Source organism: Erythrolamprus reginae, chromosome 8 (assembly GCF_031021105.1).
Source record: "Erythrolamprus reginae isolate rEryReg1 chromosome 8, rEryReg1.hap1, whole genome shotgun sequence".
In the NCBI taxonomy this organism is placed as follows: Eukaryota; Metazoa; Chordata; class Lepidosauria; order Squamata; family Dipsadidae; genus Erythrolamprus; species Erythrolamprus reginae.
The window spans coordinates 40853472-40873592 of NC_091957.1; the positions used below are offsets into that span (position 1 = coordinate 40853472).

At 42.6% G+C, this 20121-nt stretch overlaps 1 protein-coding gene across 1 annotated transcript in view; it reads right to left on the reverse strand.

Annotated features, from left to right (window-relative positions):
• The window catches only part of ZNF185 (zinc finger protein 185 with LIM domain), a 97297-nt gene extending 85641 nt beyond the window's left edge, over nt 1-11656 (reverse strand). Inside the window, exon 1 of the mRNA XM_070759740.1 lies at nt 11573-11656. The gene's annotated coding sequence lies outside the window, so the exon portion shown is untranslated. The remainder of the gene's footprint in view (nt 1-11572) is intronic.
• Nucleotides 11657-20121: the final 8465 nt, after the last annotated feature.

Below are 20121 nucleotides of genomic sequence, written 5' to 3' on the forward strand. Positions count from 1 at the left end.
CGCAGCTGTGCGTCCCCAATGTGCGCACGCCCCCATGAGATTTGGCTTCTGTGCATGTGCAGGAACTGAAATTGCACATGAGGATGCTTGCACACAGGAGATTTCACCAATTTTTGGCATTGTTTTCCTTCCACGCATGCGCGGAAGCAAAGAAATTGCCTAAAATTGGTGAAATCTCGCTCGCACGAGGGTCTTTGCACAAGATTTTACTTCCTGCACATGTGCAGAAGCTGAATCTTGCATGGGGGCATGCATGCCCATGTGGATGCGCACATGCCTGCAGCCATCGCTGGAAGTGCAATAGTAGTGCTGGCGACAGGCATCTCTTCACTGGTGATGACATCCGGGCAGGTGGACAGAGTCTCCCGCCGGCGCTGCTAGCGGTTTGCCCGAACCAGGGTGAACCGATAGCAACCCACCACTTGTTCCATTCCAGGGAAGGCTATCTTCACTACTACACATCTATTCAATGCTTCATATTTCATTCCAAGTAGGTCTTTTAAGAGATGAAGACATGAACATAGCACAGTGCTTGAAAAAAAGACACAGCTGCTTTAAAGAGCTACAGACAGAAGAAACATTCATGCTTTCATTCACTTTGGAGCGCCCTTTCGAAATGGATTCAAACTTATTGCACCACCCAAGTAAACAGTAGTTATTATTTCAGGATCAGTACTTAATTTAATCAGGATTTCACTGATTAGTAAGAACACACCTGGAATACCGCAACCAATTTAGGTCACCATACTAAAAAGATGATGTTGAGACCTTCGAAAATGTTCAGAGAAGAGCAACTAAGATGATCAAAGGCCTGAAGAGTGGTTTCGGGATTTGGTTTGGGCTAGTCTAGAAAAAAGAATTGGGGGGTGACATGATAGTTGTAATCCTACTGAGGGGCTGCCACAAAGAAGAAGGGGTCAAATAAATCTCCAAAGCACAAGAGGGCAGGACAAGAAACAATGGTTAGAAATTAACGAAAGAGACAAGCAGCCTGGAAGTAAGGAGAAACTTCCTAACAGTGAGGACAATTGACCAGTGGAACTGTTTGCCTCCAGAAATTGTGGGCGCTCCATCACTGGAGGTTTTTAAGAAGACAGTCACTTATCTTAAATAGTATAGGTCAGTGATGGTGAACTTATGGCACGGGTGCCAGAGGTGGCACATGGAGCCATATTTATTTATTTATTTATTTATTCATTCATTCATTCATTCATTCATTCATTCATTCATTCATTCAATTTTTATGCCGCCCTTCTTCTTAGACTCAGGGTGGCTTAAAACATGTTAGCAATAGCACTTCTTAACAGAGCCAGCCTATTGCCCCCACAATCTGGGTCCTCATTTTACCCACCTCGGAAGGATGGAAGGCTGAGTCAACCTTGAGCCGGTGGTGAGATTTGAACCGCTGACCTGCAGATCTAGCAGTCAGCTTCAGTGGCCTGCAGTACTGCACTCTACCTGCTGCGCCACCCTGGCTCAATAATATCTGCTGGCACGCAAGCCATTGCCCTAGCTCAGCTCCAACATGCCTGTTTGTGCTAGCCAGCTGATTTTTGGCTCGCACACAGCTCTCGGAGGATGTTTTTGGCTTCCAGAGAGCCTCCAGGGGGATGAGGGAAGACATTTTTACCCTCCCCTCAGCTACTAGGCCCACCAGAAGTTGGGAAAGAGGCCATTTCAGGCCTCCAGGGGGCCTCTAGAGGGTGGGAAAACCTGTTTTTGCCCTCACCAGGCATTGAATTATGAGTGTGGGCACTCATGTATGTGCGATAGCGCATGAGCACACTCTTTCGGCACCTGAGGAAAAAATGGTTTGCCATCATGGGTATAGGTTCTCCTGCTTGAACAGGGGGCTGGAATAGAAGACCCACTAGTTCCCTTCCAGCTCCTATCCTATTCTACCCTACCCTACTGTACGCTACCCTACCGTACTCTACTCTACTTGCTATTCTCTTCTATTGTCAGAGTAAAGGAAAACAGTCCAAAGGTTTACAAGGTTTCAGCTATCCCATTTTTAAACTAGATATGTTTGTTTATCTAAACAGGGAAAAATCTATTACAAATGTTAAATTCATGTTTGATTATAAGGCATTTAGTATTATTTTTTACTCAATATATAGTGTAGGGCGAACCGAACTTGCAAAGTTCAGGCTCGTGCCGAACTTTGCAGTGTTTGGCATGCCGAACCTGAATCCGAACCTTTTTTAAAAGTTTGGGTAAACTCCTTAAGACCTACCTCTGTCGTCAGGCATGGGGGAACTGAAACATCTCCCCTGGGCAGATACAATTTATGAATGGTATGTTTGTATGTATGTGTGTTTAGAATATGGGGTCTTTTAAATATTTTTAAACAGTAATTTAGATTTGTTGTAGATTGTTTTTTCACTTGTTGTGAGCCGCCCCGAGTCTGCGGAGAGGGGCGGCATACAAATCTAAATAATAAATAAATAAATAAAGCAAAAGGAGGTGGGGAATTCCCCACCTCGTTTATTTTTACAGAAAAGGACGCCGCAGCAGCGCTGCTGCTGTTCGGGTTTGGCTAAAGTTCGGGTTCGGGTTCGGAGAACTCACTCGAACTTCACGGCAAAGTTCGGATGAGTTCGCCGAATCCGAACTTCATTGGGTTCGCCCAACACTATATGGTCTGCTTCCTATTTTGGCTTTGTGTGGCTAGATTTCATAATGATACGGTACAGTAACTTGTGTTAACCATGGCAGTTTTCTTCGATCAGAGGTTCTTCCAGAATTATTTATTTATTGGACTTGAATTGAAATCAAAACCCAACCTCCTAGTTGTATTTGAAAGCTATGAAAGCTGCTTGCCTCCTTAACAATATTGCAGCCTTGTATATATCTAGGAGCAGTATAAATGAATGGAAGAGACATGATAAATGCTAATTTGGCCAATTAAATCAGCCAGGCATAAACAACACACAAAAATAGTAATTAAGAGCACAGCAATCCCCTCTAGAATTGGTGATCCATCCTGTTTACAAAAATAGAAAGAAACATTACAGTTGGGATAGTTGGAGATCACGAGAAGGAGCATTAAACCTATAAGATAACCCTGGTTGCATTCCACCTTAGGAAGAAATCCCTTTACCCTCATTCACACAAACCATCCATAAGTTGATAGCAAAGCTTGTATGGTACTTTGTATTCATTTATTTTTTAAAAAAAAGAAGCTCAATTCGAATTCCAGAGAAGAGAATTGAATAGCACAGTCAAGAAAGTCTTACACAAGACTTGCAACTCCATTATTAATTGCACTTGGCAGTGTTGAACTAAAGGAAGCATTGAATCACACATGATTCGAGTCCATATATTATGGTGAGCCATGCCTTGTTTGATTTTAACAGAATGACTTGTCTGAGTCCAGCCACGGTCGATGGGGAAACATGGCTTAAGGCTCAGCATGTTGCATGAAGTCAAAGTAAATGATGCCTTATTGCAATATAAACACCCCAGGCATATTAAAGAGAGTTGCAGGATACGTTGTATGTAATCAGAAGATTCAGAACTCAGATTCTACCATAGATCCGGGTAATGTATAGATCTCCAGATATTGCTGAACATGAGCCATTAGTCCTTTTGGCTCAAGCTACTTGGAACTGCAAATGAGCAACATTTGAGGTCACTGATTCCTGATCAAAATAGGAGAACTGGAAGATTTCACCATCAAAGAGCTACTTGCCCATGATAGATTTTCTTGGACTTCCCTGGGCCAATCTAGCATAGCATCAGGTATACTTTGGCTCACAATTCAAAACCCTGTTTAGTTTGACTGCTCACATCAGTTTGCAAAACAAATTTGAGGAATCGTTTCAAGTTGGATATTAGGATAAGCGGGCATTCAAGCAAACCACTATCTGAAACTTGGCACTGGTCTCATGCCCAAATATTGCATTGAGTGAGGGGGCTTATTGGGTTTGGGGTTTGATTACTGTAAGGAAGGCGCATGCAATTAACATCAGTGAGTTGCACACCATATAAATTTTCCAAATAAATAAATTGCCTAAGGTATGTTGGTCTCTCTCTCTCTCTCTCATCTCTGTAAGTTTTCATGGCATAAAGCACACCTTTAAGAAACAGCAATATTTCGAGCACCTGGTGTGATATTGTGCTAAGTTTTAAGTACCAATATCTATTTGTCCATCCACATCCATAATCTGCTTCTATCTAGATCTCCAGTCTAAATTTCATGAGTTCTCATGACAACACCCTGAGTTACCTGCTTAAACTTAGAGCATTTTTAATTTTATTGCCTTTCTTTACAATCTAAGGTCAGCCATAAATTTAAGTTTGACAGCCTAAGGTCTTCTTTGAAGTCAGCTCTTGGTTTGGAGGACTACATTTTCCAAATAAATAAATAAATTGCCCAAGGTACATTGGTCTCTCTCTCTCTCTCTGTCTCTGTCTCTGTCTCTATCTCTCTCTCTCTCTCTCTCTGTCTCTCTCTCTCTCGCTCGCTCGCTCGCTCTCTCGCTCTCTCTCACACACACACACATATCCCTCTCCTTGCTGACGTAATGCATTCCTTTGACCTACACGTGCCATTTCCATATTCTTTCTCCTGCATACATTACTCTGATGGAAGAGACTAAAACAACATAGAGCAATGAATTTATTTGCAAATGATTTTTAAATTGCATTGACTTCCTCATTGTCTTCCTGGTTCCAGGAATTGCTCCACACAGAAGAGAAATAGGGTTAACACATGACACATGACACATGAATGACCGTGTCCAAACTGACTCAGGTCAAACAGCCTTTTGAGACAAAACCCATGATTTGTAAATGACAATGCCTAGGTTTGTGCAGGACATTAAATAAAGCTTGTGTTGCTGCTTTTATAATTAGCCACAGTGGGCATGCTAAGATATAAATGATGGTTTATAATCACAACTGTTAGATTCAGACACTGTGCCAGGTGAAGATCCTGGGCTATTGTGATTTCATTTAACATATTTTTTATAGTTTGCCACCTTGTTCATATTTCTCAAATACTATGCATGCCAATTCCCCTAGCCTTGTATTCTCTCCTGCATTTGCCATTGATGGTCACAGCAGGCACATTTTAAACTCTAGATACTATGCCCAGTAGCCTGAAAGGGGGGGGGGGGGGTTAATAGATGCTTTGGTGTGATGTTCTGTATACTGAGGGCACCCAATTGGGAATGGTTGAGCTGCATTTGTCTTAAGATTTTGAGACAGCAGCCTTCCTTATATAAAGAAGAGAATGTTAAAAGCTAACAGAGACTAATTTAGACTAAGAAGAACAGAGTAGAGTAGAGTAGAGTAGAGCAGAACAGAGTAGAGCAGAGCATTGCAGAGCAGAGTAGAATGGGAGGGAAGGAAAAGAGAGGAGAAGAGGAGAGGAGAAGAGAAGAGAAGAGAGGAGGAGAGGAGAGGAGAAGAGAAGCTTCCAATTTTCTTTGCAGAAAATACAAATATAATTATAAAATTATCTCTTTTTATATTACTACAAAAAAGCTCACATTTTTCTATTAACCTTCTTCCTCTAATAATCAAAACCACAAATCATAAGTCCCTTTTTACTGTTTCATGCAAAAAAAAAAAAGTCTACAAAGGTTTTGCACTAAGCCATGACTGTCTTTCCTCTAATCAGGAAGTCAATTTAGCCATATCTGCAAGTCCCATCACCTTCACCCACCATTCCTCCATTCCGGTTAGTAGGCAAAACCTTTCCATCTTTGAGCCTATAGTAATCCCACTGCAGTTGTCCAATGTAACGACCAACTTCTATGACTTTTCTAGTTGCCAGGACAACAGCCTTTCTCAGACTAATCTGGACTAGAAATTCTACCTGGGACCTTCCAAATATAAAGATGCTCTTACTGAGCAACAACTTTCCCCCACAAACTTTCCATGAAATAAAATGAGGTACTGAGTAATGTTTAATTGTTTTCTTCCACAAATGAAGCTTCTCACAGAACACCTACAGACTTAGATCACTTAGCCAAATTTAGGTGAAAAAAACCCCTCTTTTAAACCAGACTTAACTTCTAGTGATTTCATGAATGCATCCATGAAATCTTCTGGGCAACAATATATGGAAGTACTTCATCATTTTCTTTTTTCCAATATATATTTTATAATCATCTGCTTCAGTCTACTATAGCTCTGTTACTTCCTGATAATCTCCCATTCACTATTAACTTGATCCAACTCTACTTAGTTTTTGAACAACAGTAGCGGTTGGACATATATAACTGGGCACCTATTTTTATCATGTCTGAATGACTGTGTCATGGATTTTATTAATGAATGGGGGGAACGAGAACATAGAGTCTCTTAAGGTTGGGGAGATCTTGAAGGTACCATAAAGTATACCAACTTCTTAGCTCCCTGATACAACATGATGTGACTATCAGATGCAACTTGGAGTGACCACACCACAACATGGTGTGACCAACCTCTGTAAAATGGTTCCCCCAATCCTCAACTCATAGAGTCAACTCAGAAGGATAGTTGGTCAATGATATCTAAAGTCATTTAAGAGATCAAGAAGCACAAATATACCATCACTATCCTGGCTCCATCACAGGTCATAAATAATTACAACCAAAGCTGTTTCACTACTAAATCCAGTCCTGAAAGAGGATTAAAATGGGTCTAGATCATCTATTTCCTTCAAGGTTCTGATCAGCTTTAAGCTGGGCCCCTTTTCAACAACCTTCTCTGGAAAAAGGAAATTTGAAGATGGGTTGATATTTTTTGAAGACCATTTACCAAAGCCAGCCTCTTGAGGATAGGATATTATTCTTTTTTAATTCAAAGGCATCTTGGAAAGAAATAAGGTAGAAGGCTTTGGGATCTGACATCTGCAGAATAACTCTAAAATGAGGCCAACGTTTGTATTGTAGAAGTAAAAATGGTCAAGAAATTACCGATCAATCCTTGATGACTACAAATCACCTGGACAGATTATTTATTTCACAGGGTTCACAGACTTTCACAGGTCACCAAGATGACAAGCCAAGCAACATCCTATTGGCTTTGTGGTCATCTGAAAACCTGTATAGGTTACCATCCAGGAAGAGGATTCTCATTTCTGCAAACATTCATTCCAAAACAGGAGCAAAGTAAACTTGATGGACAAAAGTCAATGGGTGGGGCACACGCTGTAGAAGTCCACAACTCCCTCCCAAACTCATGAAGAGAAGTGGAACTTGTTTGACTGATGTTCCAAACACTGAACTGTCATGCAGCTAAGTCACGGGTGAATGGCAGAAGCACAACACTCATCACTATGGCATTCGTATGTGGAAAAATGATGTAGATATCATCAACCGTCATCCACGTCGACTGCCAATTACAAAAGCTGGTCCCCTAAGACATTTGGTGAACACCAAGATTGGGGAGAATAGAAGATGAAGGAACAGCATCATTGTGACCTTAACCAGCTCAGAAACTCATCCCACATACAAGTAGCCCTTCATTTACTGCTAAAATTATGACCAGAATTTATGTTGCTAAGCAAGGCAATTTTAACTAAGTTGTGCCCAATTTTACAATATTTTTTGCCATTGCATTTAAACCATGGGTGTCAAACTCAAGGCCAAGGGACAGATCTGGCCTGTGGGGTGCTTAGATCTGGCCCAAGGGATTGCCTTGGAAACAGTGATGGACCAGCCCACGATGCTCTGCCAGGAAAAATGATGCTTGGGAGGGCAGCACATGGCCCGCTTAGAAACATAGAAACATAGAAGACTGACGGCAGAAAAAGACCTCATGATCCATCTAGTCTGCCCTTATACTATTTTTTATATTTTATCTTAGGATGGATCTATGTTTGTCCCAGGCATGTTTAAATTCAGTTACTGTGGATTTACCAACCATGTCTGCTGGAACTTTGTTCCAAGGATCTACTACTCTTTCAGTAAAATAATATTTTCTCATGTTGCTTTGGATCTTTCCCCCAACTAACTTCAGATTGTGTCCCCTTGTTCTTGTGTTCACTTTCCTATTAAAAACACTTCCCCCCTGAACCTTATTTAACCCTTTGACATATTTAAATGTTTCGATCATGTCCCCCCTTTTCCTTCTGTCCTCCAGACTATACAGATTGAGTTCATTAAGTCTTTCCTGATACGTTTTATGCTTAAGACTTTCCACCATTCTTGTAGCCCGTCTTTGGACCCGTTCAATTTTGTCAATATCTTTTTGTAGGTGAGGTCTCCAGAACTGAACACAGTATTCCAAATGTGGTCTCACCAGCTCTCTTTATAGCGGGATCACAATCTCCCTCTTCCTGCTTGTTATACCTCTAGCTATACAGCCTATGCCTGGGCTCTGTTTTTGGCCATGAGAGCCTCCAGCAGCTCTCTGCTAACGAAAACGGAGTTCAGGAAGGCCGTGAATGATGCCAAGCTCCATTTTCACTGGTAGAGGGCTGCAAGAAGCCGTTGCAGCCAAAAACAAAGCTTCAACAAGTGATGTCGAGCTGGCCATGCCCCCCCCCCCGCCAGCCCCCAGAGGTCAAACACAACCCTGATGTGGCCCTCAATGAAATTGAGTTTGACACTGCTGGTTTAAAAGAATCACTAGGGCTTTTAAGTGAACCATGCAGTCATTAAATAGATCTGGATTCCACCGTTGACTTTGCTTGTTGGGGGTCAGCTGTGAAGGTTACACAATAGCCACGATTTTATTTTTATTTATTTTATTTATTTATTTATTTATTTATTTTGTCCAATACACAATGAGGGTTTTAGTGGGTATATATCTATATACACATAGTAAAATACACGATGAAGGTTATAGAGGAGATACTCATAGTGAAATATATCTAAGAAAGAATAGAAAAGAAGATATAGGAATAGAACATATCAATGAAAGAATAGAAGAAGAGATATAGGAATAGAAGAAAGGTATAGGAGATATAGGAGAGCAATAGGACAAAGGACGGAAGGCACTCTAGTGCACTTGTACTCGCCCCTTACTGACCTCTTAGGAATCTGGATAGGTCAATCGTAGATAATCCAAGGGTAAAGTGTCATGATCACATGACCTTGGAACTCTGCAATCATCATAAATATGATGGTTGCCAAGTGTCTGAATTTTGATCATGTGACCCTGTGGACGCTTGCAATAGTCCTAAATACAAGACACCCCCCCCCTCACTTGGTTTAGGGCCACTGTAACTTCAAACAGTTGCTGAATGAATAGTTATCAGTAAAGGACTACCTCTTCACCTTCCTCCCAGAGCTGTTGCAAAAATAAAATAAACCGAATGAAAAGAAACCCCCCCACAAAGCTTGTAATAACGAAGGATTTGGGGATTTTTGTTCTGTTTAATTTTTGTTCCGTTTAATTTAATTTCTGCTTGTGGTGCACATATTAAAGGCCCAGGAGTCGGATTCAAAAGAGGGAGAAAAATAGCGAGTGCCTTTATAAGGAGGAGTTTCATAAAAGATTTGGCACAAATCACAGTTACACAGGTTACTTTAAAAACCAACGTTCTCTTCATGTGGTTTCCAAGAACAGCTTGCATTCCTCAGCTCACTGACAGATGTTCCTGGAGCATGGGCAGAGTATAAAGCTGCCAAGCAGGAGAGGGGAGACGCCCAGATGAAAAAACCGTGCCAACTTCTGCCTACCCACAAGGGTACCTTTTTTTTCATTTTTAGCCCAGAAATTCTATTTTATGAAGAGCTGCCCAACTGACAAGATACCCAAGAAGAGCAAAGCAGAATCCAGGGCGGGGCGATTCAAATGTTCATTTTGGAGACTGTGACAGCTTCTGGAAGAAACCTGAGACACCCATCCAAATGTTGGATTTGAGAGGAAAGCAAAACAAATCCTACGTAGCTTCTGCTCTGGCAATCTCACACTACTTACCAGAGCTTACAAAACTTTTGCCAGACCCATCCTCGAATACAGCCCATCTGTTTGGAACCCATATCACATCTCAGACATTAACACCCTTGAAAATGTCCAAAGATACTTCACCAGAAGAGCCCTTCACTCCTCCACTCAAAACAGAATACCCTACGAGACTAGACTTTCAATCCTGGGCCTAGAAAGTTTAGAACTAAGACGCCTTAAACAAGATCTAAGTATTGCCCACAAGATCATATGCTGCAACGTCCTGCCTGTTGGTGACTACTTCAGCTTCAACCACAACAACACAAGAGCACACAACAGATTTAAACTTAATATTAACCGCTCCAGACTTGACTGTAAAAAATATGACTTCAGTAACCAAGTTGTCGAAGCGTGGAACTCATTACCGGACTCCATAGTGTCATCCCCAAACCCCCAACACTTTACCCTTAGATTATCTACAGTTGACCTATCCAGATTCCTAAGAGGTCAGTAAGGGTCGAGTACAAGTGCACTAGAGTGCCTTCCATCCCCTGTCCTATTGCTCTCCTATATCTCCTATACCTTTCTTCTATTCCTATATCTCTTCTTCTACTCTTTCATTGATATGTTCTATTACTATATCTTCTTTTCTATTCTTTCTTAGATATGTTTTACTATGAGTATCTCCTCTATAACCTTCATCATGTATTTTACTATGTGTATATAGATATATACCCACTAAAACCCTCATTGTGTATTGGACAAAGTAAATAAGTAAGTAAGTAAGTAAGTAAGTAAGTAAGTAAGTAAGTAAGTAAATAAATAAATAAATAAATAAATAATTTTTTTTTAAAAAATGAGTCCCCCTTTGAAGATCTGGAGCAGTTGTAAACGCGGAATGAAGAAACCCAGATCAAACTGTAGAAACATTTTGGATGAGAAGCGAAATGCACCGTTTGTGACCGGTCAGAGCTGCTAGCACGAAGGCAATGGGGATTTGGGGCAGGGCAAGCCAGCCTTAGCATTGAAGGCTTTCTCAACTCTCAGTGGATGTCTTCACTTTAAAACAGCAAAAAAGGGGGGAAAGATTGAGGATTTACTCCAAATCACCAGTGACTCACCTGGATCTAAACTCTGCCCACTTCACAATACAATGAGTGTGTGTAAGAGCCATGGAAAGACATTTTGGAAAACTCTTTCCCCTCAAAAAAAACTCTTCTCCCTTAAAATACCACAATAAACACTATTCTGGATGCATGGAGTATACCTGTACAGCCCTGGTTAGGAAAAGAGCAATTCATAGATCCGTTCTTAGCAGGAATCAATACTTTCGTTTCCCTTACGTCAAACCAAATCAGTGCAACTTCTCATTACTTCATCAGGAGGTTGTGAGAAAAATTATGGAAAACAGCTGAGGTGCTTGTAGAGGAGAGGAGGGGGGGCAAAGGAGTTGAAGATTGTTGGGGGCAATATGCTGATTCTGCAAACCATTTAGAGAGGGCTGTAAAAGCACTATGAAGCGGTATATAAGTCTAAATGCTATTGCTATTGCTATTACAAAGCAGGATTTCTTGGTCTTTCCTCCTCATCCCAACCTAGGCTAGGCTATCCACAGCAGTTCAGGGCAGAGGGGACCCTTGAACCCTTGGATAAGCCTGCAGGGAAAGCAGGTTCCCTTCTCCTGTCCCCACCTCACCCCCCAAAGAATTGTGCTTGCTCAACACAACCGAAGGAGACTTACTTTGGATGGCTGCACAGTAGAAGGGCCGGGTGGTGGAATTTCCTTCTGCAGAGATCTCTTTGCAAGCATGCAACAGCCTCCCGTCCTCAGTCGGTGTGAGCAATCTGCAGGGAGGGCAGTGTGTGGGCAAAGCGCACTCGATCTCAGCTTGGGGCCCAGCCTTGTTTTGGGAGGGAAGGCTGACGAAATGGGAGGGTGCTTCTACCCTGCAGGGCATCAAACAGGTTCCTTCATCCCAGGCACAGGAGGGAGGGAGGGAGAGAAACAGAGAGAGAGGGAGGGAGGGAGAGAGAGAAAGAGGGAGAGAGAGAGAAAGTGAGGTCCCCCTTCCCTCCGTCTCTGCTTCAGCCAGGAATGGCCTCTCCCTTCCACATTCTTTACATTCTAGGCCCTGTGTCACTGGAGAGGTCCTGGGCCAGAGGAGAAAAAACAAGCACGTTGGTGGCTGAGGTTTTGGCTGGGGGCAAGGCTCACAGGTGAGGCTATTAGGGATGCAAGAAGCAGCCCCCCTCCCTCCCCCCCTCCAGCAAAAGCCACTTCTCACCTCTTGCCTAGTATAGCACAATCGTCCAGCGATGGGAACTATTACCGTGCCAAACATTCCTCTGTATTGTCAGCCTGCCAGTTGCCATTCGGTTCATTGGAAACAGATTGGTTTTGAAGGCATAAAAAAAGATCCCTTGGACATTGTGGCGGTCTTGCCTTGACCAGATTTTGTTTGGAATGGTCTAGGGCCGTGATGGTGAACCTATGGCATGCCTGCCACAGGTTGCACGCAGAGCCATATCGGAGGGCATGCGAGACATTGCCCTACTAAACAATGTCATCTGGCTGGCCCCAGAGGAAGAGCCTTCTCTGTGGTGGCCCCAGCCCTCTGGAATCAACTCCCCCCAGAAATTAGAATTGCCCCCACCCTCCTTGTCTTTCGTAAATTACTTAACACCTACCTATATCGCCAGGCATGGGGGAATTGAGACATCACCCCCAGGCTTACAGAGTTTTATGTATGATATGCTTGTGTTGTATGGTTTTTTAAATGATGGGTTTTTAGATGTTTTCTTTTAATTATTAGATTTGTTATGCTGTATATTGTTTTTGTCATTGTTGTGAGCCGCCCCGAGTCTAAGGAGAGGGGCGGCATACAAATCTAATAAATTATTACTATTACTATTACTATTACTATTACTATTACTATTACTATTACTATTACTATTACTATTACTATTACTATTACTATTACTATTACTATTACTATTACTATTACGTCAGCTGCAGTCTGCGTGTGCGTGCTGGCCAGCTGATTTTTGGCCTTGGCAAAGGCCATTTCACCCTCCGGACATTTCAAGGAAGCTTCCCTGAAGCCCTGAGTGCAAAAAACAGCACAACAGAGAAACTGGAAGTGCATTTTCCGAATTTCAAGTTTGTCTGTTGGGCTGTTTTTTGCACTCCATTTTCAGCTTCCCTGAACCCTCCAGAGTGCCAAAAAACAGTACAACATGCAAACCGGAATTCTGTTATTCTGAACTTCCAGTTTGCCCATTTGCCTGTTTTTTCACATTCCAGGCTTCAATGTGGTGTGTGCACATACAGGGGGCTGTAAAGGGGGGTGCACATATGTGGGGTGGGTGGGCATGTGCACGCATGCTACCATACCCATATACTCCTTTTTGGCACATGAACCAAAAAAGGTTCACCATCACCGGTCTTGGGTCTCCTGCTTGAACAAGCGGTTGAGCTGGATGACCTCCAAGGTCCCATCTACCTCTGTTACTCTAACATAGGAATGTCAAAGTCAAGGCCTGGGGATGGATCTGGCCCATGGGGTGCTTAGATCTGGCCTGTGGGGCTGCCCTGGAAATAGCGAAGGACCAGCCCATGGTGCCTCTGCCAGTGAAAATGGAACTTGGGAGGGCTGCACACAACCCTCTGAGCTCCGTTTTCACTGGCAGAGGGTTGCAGGAGGCTGTCGCAACCGAAAATCGAGCTCGGGAGCTCATTTTTGCTGGCAGAATGATCGGGCCGCCACAGGGGTCTCCAACACAAGTGACATCATGTTGGCCATGCCCACCTTGGCCAAGCCCCCGTCACCCCTGAAGTCCAACACAACCCTGATGCGGCCCTCAACTAAAACAAGTTTGACACCCCTGTTCTAATAGATGACAAATATCCAAGAGTTATGTATGAATAACGTCCTAGAGCCGTGATGGCAAACCTATGACACGTGTGCAGCACCCTCTGATAACAGGTGAGTCGTCGCCCCAGCTCAGCTCCATCGTGTATGTACAGGCACCTCCCATCAAGGGATGGGCAGCAGGCATGACGGGGTGGAACACGGTTCCACCGGTGGAAATGAAGATGCGTGCGCAGCTCCAGCTGATCGGTGGCTGTCACTTCCTGGATTACTGGTCTCGGGTGGGCTCTCCTTTTTTCCCCTGCTGCTGCTGCTGCGTCTGTGCTCCTTGCTTTTTTCCTCGTTCCTCCTTCCTGGCTTCGGACGAGCTTCCCCCTCTCCTGCCCGGCTCCCCTCCAGCCTCACGTGGCCCCCTCCCGCCTGAGATGCAAGCAGAAGGTGTGAGTGGAAGTGGTGCTGGCAGCATTTATGCTTCTGGCAGCATCTGTTCGCCTAGCTACCCAGCCTGAGGTGGGGGGGGGCTAGGAAGGAGAGCGCAGGGAATGCGAAGCAAATTGTCACCCCAGCGAGTGACACTGGTATGTGTCGAGGACTTAACAGTTCACTTGAATGATGATGATCATTTAAGCCACTCCCGCCTGGTCACATGGCCGACAAGCCACGCCTACCCAGTCACATGACCATTAAGCCACACCCACAAAATAAGCCACATCCACAGTGTGGCAGTAAAAGTTTTGGCTGCCCATTACTGCTCCCATCAACCATCTGATTTTAAGGTCTCTGCCATGTGTGTGCAGGAGTGGGGTGGAGTCTGCAGAGAGGGGTGGCATACAAATCTAAATAATAATAATAATAATAATAATAATAATAATAATAATAATGATGATGATTATGATGATGATGTATGTGCATGCACAAGGTGAGAGAGCGCAGGGGTAATGCACACATGCACAGGAGTGAGGTAGCATGGTGGTCGCATGCGTATGCATGGGAGGCAAAGCACACAGGGCAGTCACGTGCACATTGCATGAGGAGTGCACGCACACTTTCCGCACATGACGAGAAAAAGGTTAGCCATCACTGTCCTAGAGATGACTTCTAGTTATCTTGTCAGTGTTCAGCCCTGTGTTTTCTGGCTTATCCTCAAATCCTGAACAAAAATGAATGTGAATTTTTCTCCTGGGGGATTTCAATTCAGAATGTACAGTGTTCCCTCGATTTTCGCGGGGGATGCATTCCGAGACTGCCCGCGTAAGTCGAATTTCCGCGAAGTAGAGATGCGGAAGTAAATATACCATTTTTGGCTATGGACAGTATCACAAGTCATCACTTAACACTTTAAACCCCTAAACTACCATTTCCCATTCCCTTAACAACCATTTACTCATTATTACTGGTACTCACCGTTGAATAAGACACTTAGTGATCCTGATATTTATAAACATAATTATTTATTAACAATAATTATTTTTTTTTGTTATTTATTTGCAAAAATTATTAGTTTGGCGATGACGTATGATGTCATCGGGCAGGAAAAACCGTGGTATAGAAAAAAACCCACAAAGTATTTTTTAATTAATATTTTTTGAAAAACCGTGGTATAGGCTATTCGCGAAGTTCGAACCCGCGAAAATCGAGGGAACCCTGTACCACGGAAAGATCTGCATGGCAACTGAAGGGGATTATTTTGTACTTATTTTGTATGTGTTCCACTTTTTGTTGTTGTTGTTTTTAACTTCTGCTATTGTTCTGAGCCAATCAGAGGTGGTTGGAGTCAGGCAGCAACTAAATTGAATGAATGAATACTTGAATGAATGAATGAATGAATGAATGAATGAATGAATGAATGAATGAATGAATGAATGAATGAACGCTTTAATAAATGAATGCATTAATTAATATAAATCTCCCACTTATCTAAATACTTTAAACTTTACAATAGGAATAAACCAGTGTGAATTCTAAACCACATCACTACTAGTTTGTGTATGCACTCATGGCACTTCTGCACATGCAGAGAAGTGTCTGGAGTAGGTGGGTGGAGCCTTCCGCCGCCACTACTGGTTTGGATCATACCAGTAGCAACACCACTGGAATAAACACATTATTCTTCCTCCAAACAAGGAGCATCATAATACTGAAAGCCAAGTGCACCCAACTATTCCATGAAAGAAAATCAAATGGGTTTTTATATGCCCCTACAATGGGTTCCTCATCCTGCTAAATAAGAGTGGAAGAGTCAATATAATCCTCTGTCTAAGTTAATATTAAATCTAAGAAACATTCAGGCAAAAATTCATAATTCCATCTAAGCCTTGAGCATCATTACATTTGTTTTTTTAACACAAAACTCCACTGAATTTTAAAGTTATCCAGATGGAGAACTTGTTTGGATAAATGAAAATATGGAACTCATTTATACAAATATCATAGGTTAAAAAAAATAGTTCTATAAGTGTATTAGAAATTAATATATACGTCCTTGAATAATATTTACATTAGGTAAGTATGTATAGAATTGTAACTGGTAACTATTGTCAATTGTTGTGATTAGCTCTGGCCCAGCTGCTGCCCCAAGGAATGTGGAGGTGGAGGTGGGGAAAATATCCACATGCCGCAGGCTTGTTTTGCCGATGAAGCCTCCTCTGACCAAGGAAGCGTGAGTGACAGGGAAGAGGGGAGTTTGGCAGATAGCCCAGGAGGAGATCAATCATCTGTATCATCCCTGGATTCTGAACAAGAATTAATGACACATCCACGCATGCATAGAGTGATGCATAGGAGACAACAACTGAAGGATTATTACAAGAGAAAATGAGGCCAGCTGTGGTTGGGTGGGGCTGCTGTAATTAGTGCTACAGATAAAAGTGCAGCCTGGTGTTTCAGCCTAATGGCAGTTTATCTGATTGTTTCATCAAGATCGTGGTTTTTGCTCTTCAGGATTGTGTGTGTGGACTCTGGACTTTAGAATTGGACTCAATTTCCCAGTTATTGGGTGAGCAATTGGACTGCATTTAACCTGTGCCTTGTGTGTACCAGAAAATCCCTTTGACATTGAAAAGGGAGCTGTTTCTGTTTTTCTGTTTATAAAAACTTTTGGGTTTTCCTTTTATTATGTGGTGTGTGTCTTCCTGGACTAATTACCCTGTAATTAGGGGCAGTTGAGACACGCCAGCAGAACAGTCAATAAGATGTATTTGTTCCTTTTTTTCTTTATATTTGTTTCAGTTTTTAAAGCAGTTTTTTCTATATTGCTTTTTTTTTCTAAGAATGAATGTATTTGTTTTATAATTGTCTCTCTCCCCCCCCCCTTTTAAAAGCAATAGTTATCTAATCTGTAAATGCTTTTTATGTTTAACCACAAAATGAAGCGGAGTGAGAGAGTTTATTTACTCAGAACTTTTCCTTGGCTGAGGAGGACAAGTGGCAATTGACATTTTGAGATACCTTCTTCTCGGAACTAAGAATAATCATCTCTGGCCCCAAACTACGCCAGCAAATGTTGATGCTTTCAGAATGACATCAATCTATTCTACTATTCAGAATCTTACAACAGCCGTGAAGATTTCACCAATGTCTTTCACAAGCTTTAATGAGCCTCCTTAGCATTGTGACACCTCCCCAGGATTACCGGTTAAAGTTGGCATTAGTCACTTGGGAGGCTACAGGCATTTTTTCTTTTCTTTTTTAAAGTGCAAATTTGTTAGCTTCTTCCTAATGTCATTAAGGCCAAAGGGCAGAATAAATCAAAGCAGATTGGTGTTACTATTTTAATTTAAAACATGGGGCTAAAGGGAATGATTGCAACTCCACCAGTTTGCAAGTCGGTGTCAATGTCAATATCAGTTTGCAATGCCCATATCATGTACAGAGACAGTGTTAAATCTATGTATGCTACCAATACATACTTGACAAAAATGAATAAAATAAAAGTGTCCCTTTGCATAAACCCATATTGCAAATAAGATTTTAAAAAGAACACATAAAGGCACGAGGTACGGTGAAATAAGAATGTACCATCTGACTGTGGTAGGAACTCAAGGAAGCATTAAAAGTGATTAGATGGCTTGCCTGAGGCCATCTTTTGCCAATCATATGCAGGTAGACATAGTCCTGATATTATAATAATAAGAAGAAGAAGAATAAGAATAAGAATAATAAGAATAATAAGAATAAGAATAAGAATATAAGAATAAGAATAAGAATAAGAATAAGAATAATAAAATGAATAAGAATAAGAATAATAAAATTAATAATAATAATAATAATAATAAAAATAAAAATAAAAATAATAATAATAGAGAAATTAGTGAAATACGAAGATCTAAAAATCTAGCTGCAACGACTCTGGCATAAGCCAGTGAAAGTGGTCCCAGTGGTACATGGCACACCAGGTGCAGTGTCAAAGGATCTCAGCGGACATTTGAAAACCATCGGAATTGACAAAATTTCCAATCTGTCAATTGCAAAAGGCCGCTTTACTGGGATCGGCAAACATAATTCGCCGCTACATCACGCAGTCCTAGGTGCTTGGGAAGCGCCCGACTGGTGATGAAATACGAAATCCAGCATAGTGATCTCATTTACTGTGTTGTATTCACATAATAATAATAATTATTATTATTATTAGTAGTAGTAGTAGTAGTAGTAGTAGTAGTAGTAGTAGTATTTTATTTTGATTATTATTTATTATTAGACTTGTATGCCGCCCCTCTCCGAAAACTCGAGGTGGCTCACAACAATAAAACAATACAGAAACAAATCTAATAGTTAAAACTGTAGCTAAAACCCATTTTCTTAAAAACAATCAACAATCGATACTATACAATCATACCCACTCATAACTTTAATGGTCAGAAAGGGGGATACATTAGTTACCCCATGCCTGGTGACATAGATAGCTCTTCCAACTCTTGCAAAAGGCAAGGAGGGTGGGAGCGGTTCAAATCTCCAAAGGGAGTTGATTCCAGAGGGCCAGGGCTGCCACAGAGAAGGCTCTTCTCCTAGGCCCTGCCTGACGACATTGTTTGGCTGATGGGACCTGGAGAAGGCCAACTCTGTGGGACCTGATTGGCCACTGGTGTTTATGCGGCAGAAGGCGGTAATGTAAGTACAGTAGAACCTCGACAGGCGAAAGAGAAAGAGAAGAGCCCCCATGCGTCCCTCCGGAGGAGCCCCATCCCGGACGGAGCGTCCTGAGGGGGCGTCCTGAGGGGGCCAGTGCGGCGGCGCCTTCGCCTCCTTCTGCGCCCCGCCCCCACTCGGCAATCGGCCCGGCAAGACCTGCCTCTGACTCATCCTTCTTCCTGAGAGTTCCCTCGCGTACGGTTTGGGATGCCGGCTTTGGCGGTGTTTTCAGGACTTTTCGCCCCGCTTTTTCCCTACGCCTCTTCCCTTCTGAGATGTGGGCAGCGCCCCAGTGATGGCGAACCTTTTTGGTTTCTGTGGCAAAAGAGGGTGTGCACACTCATGTGCAATCCCACACTGCCCTGTGCATGCGCAAAACCCCACTCCCACACATTCACATAGGCCTCACTGAAGCCTGGGATGGTGAAAAAACAGTCCAATGGGCAAACTGGAAGTTCAGAAAAATGGACTTCCGTTTTACCCATTGTGCTGTTTTTTACACTCCAGAGGCTTCAGGAAAGCTTCTTGAAACCTCCAGAGTGTGAAAAACAGCACAGCGGGCAAACAGGAAGTCCATTTTTCTGAACTTCCAGTTTGCCCATTGGGCTGGTTTTTTGCCCTCCAAGGCTTTAGGGAAGCTCCCTTGAAGCCTCTGGAGGGCAAAATAGCCTTCCCCAATGCCAAAAATCAGCTGGCTAACAAGTACATGTACACTGGAGCTGATATAGGGCAACGCTTCATGTGCCCTCCAGTATAGCTCTGCATGCCACCTGTGACACATGTGCCATAGGTTCACCATCACTGCATTAGACAGTCAAAGAATAATATGCATATATTATGTAAGGAATGCATCGGCCACAGCAGTGTTGCTCACAACACTGCTGCACGAATCTCAGCAATCGATTAAGTCCCACAGAGTTGGCCTTCTCCGGGTCCCGTCGACTAAACAATGTCGTTTGGCGGGTCCCAGGGGAAGAGCCTTCTCTGTGACGGCCCCGACTCTCTGGAACCAGCTCCCCCCAGAAATTAGAACTGCCCCCACCCTCCTTGCCTTCCATAAACTCCTTAAAATCCACCTTTGCCACCAGGCATGTGGGAATTGAGATATCTCCCCCGGGCCTATACAATTTATGTATGGTATGTTTGTATGTATGTCTGATTAATAATGGGGTTTTTTAAATGTTTTTAAATTATTAGATTTGTTATGAATTGTTCTATTGCTGTTGTGAGCTGCCCCGAGTCTACGGAGAGAGGCGGCATACAAATCTAATGAACGAACGAACGAACGAAC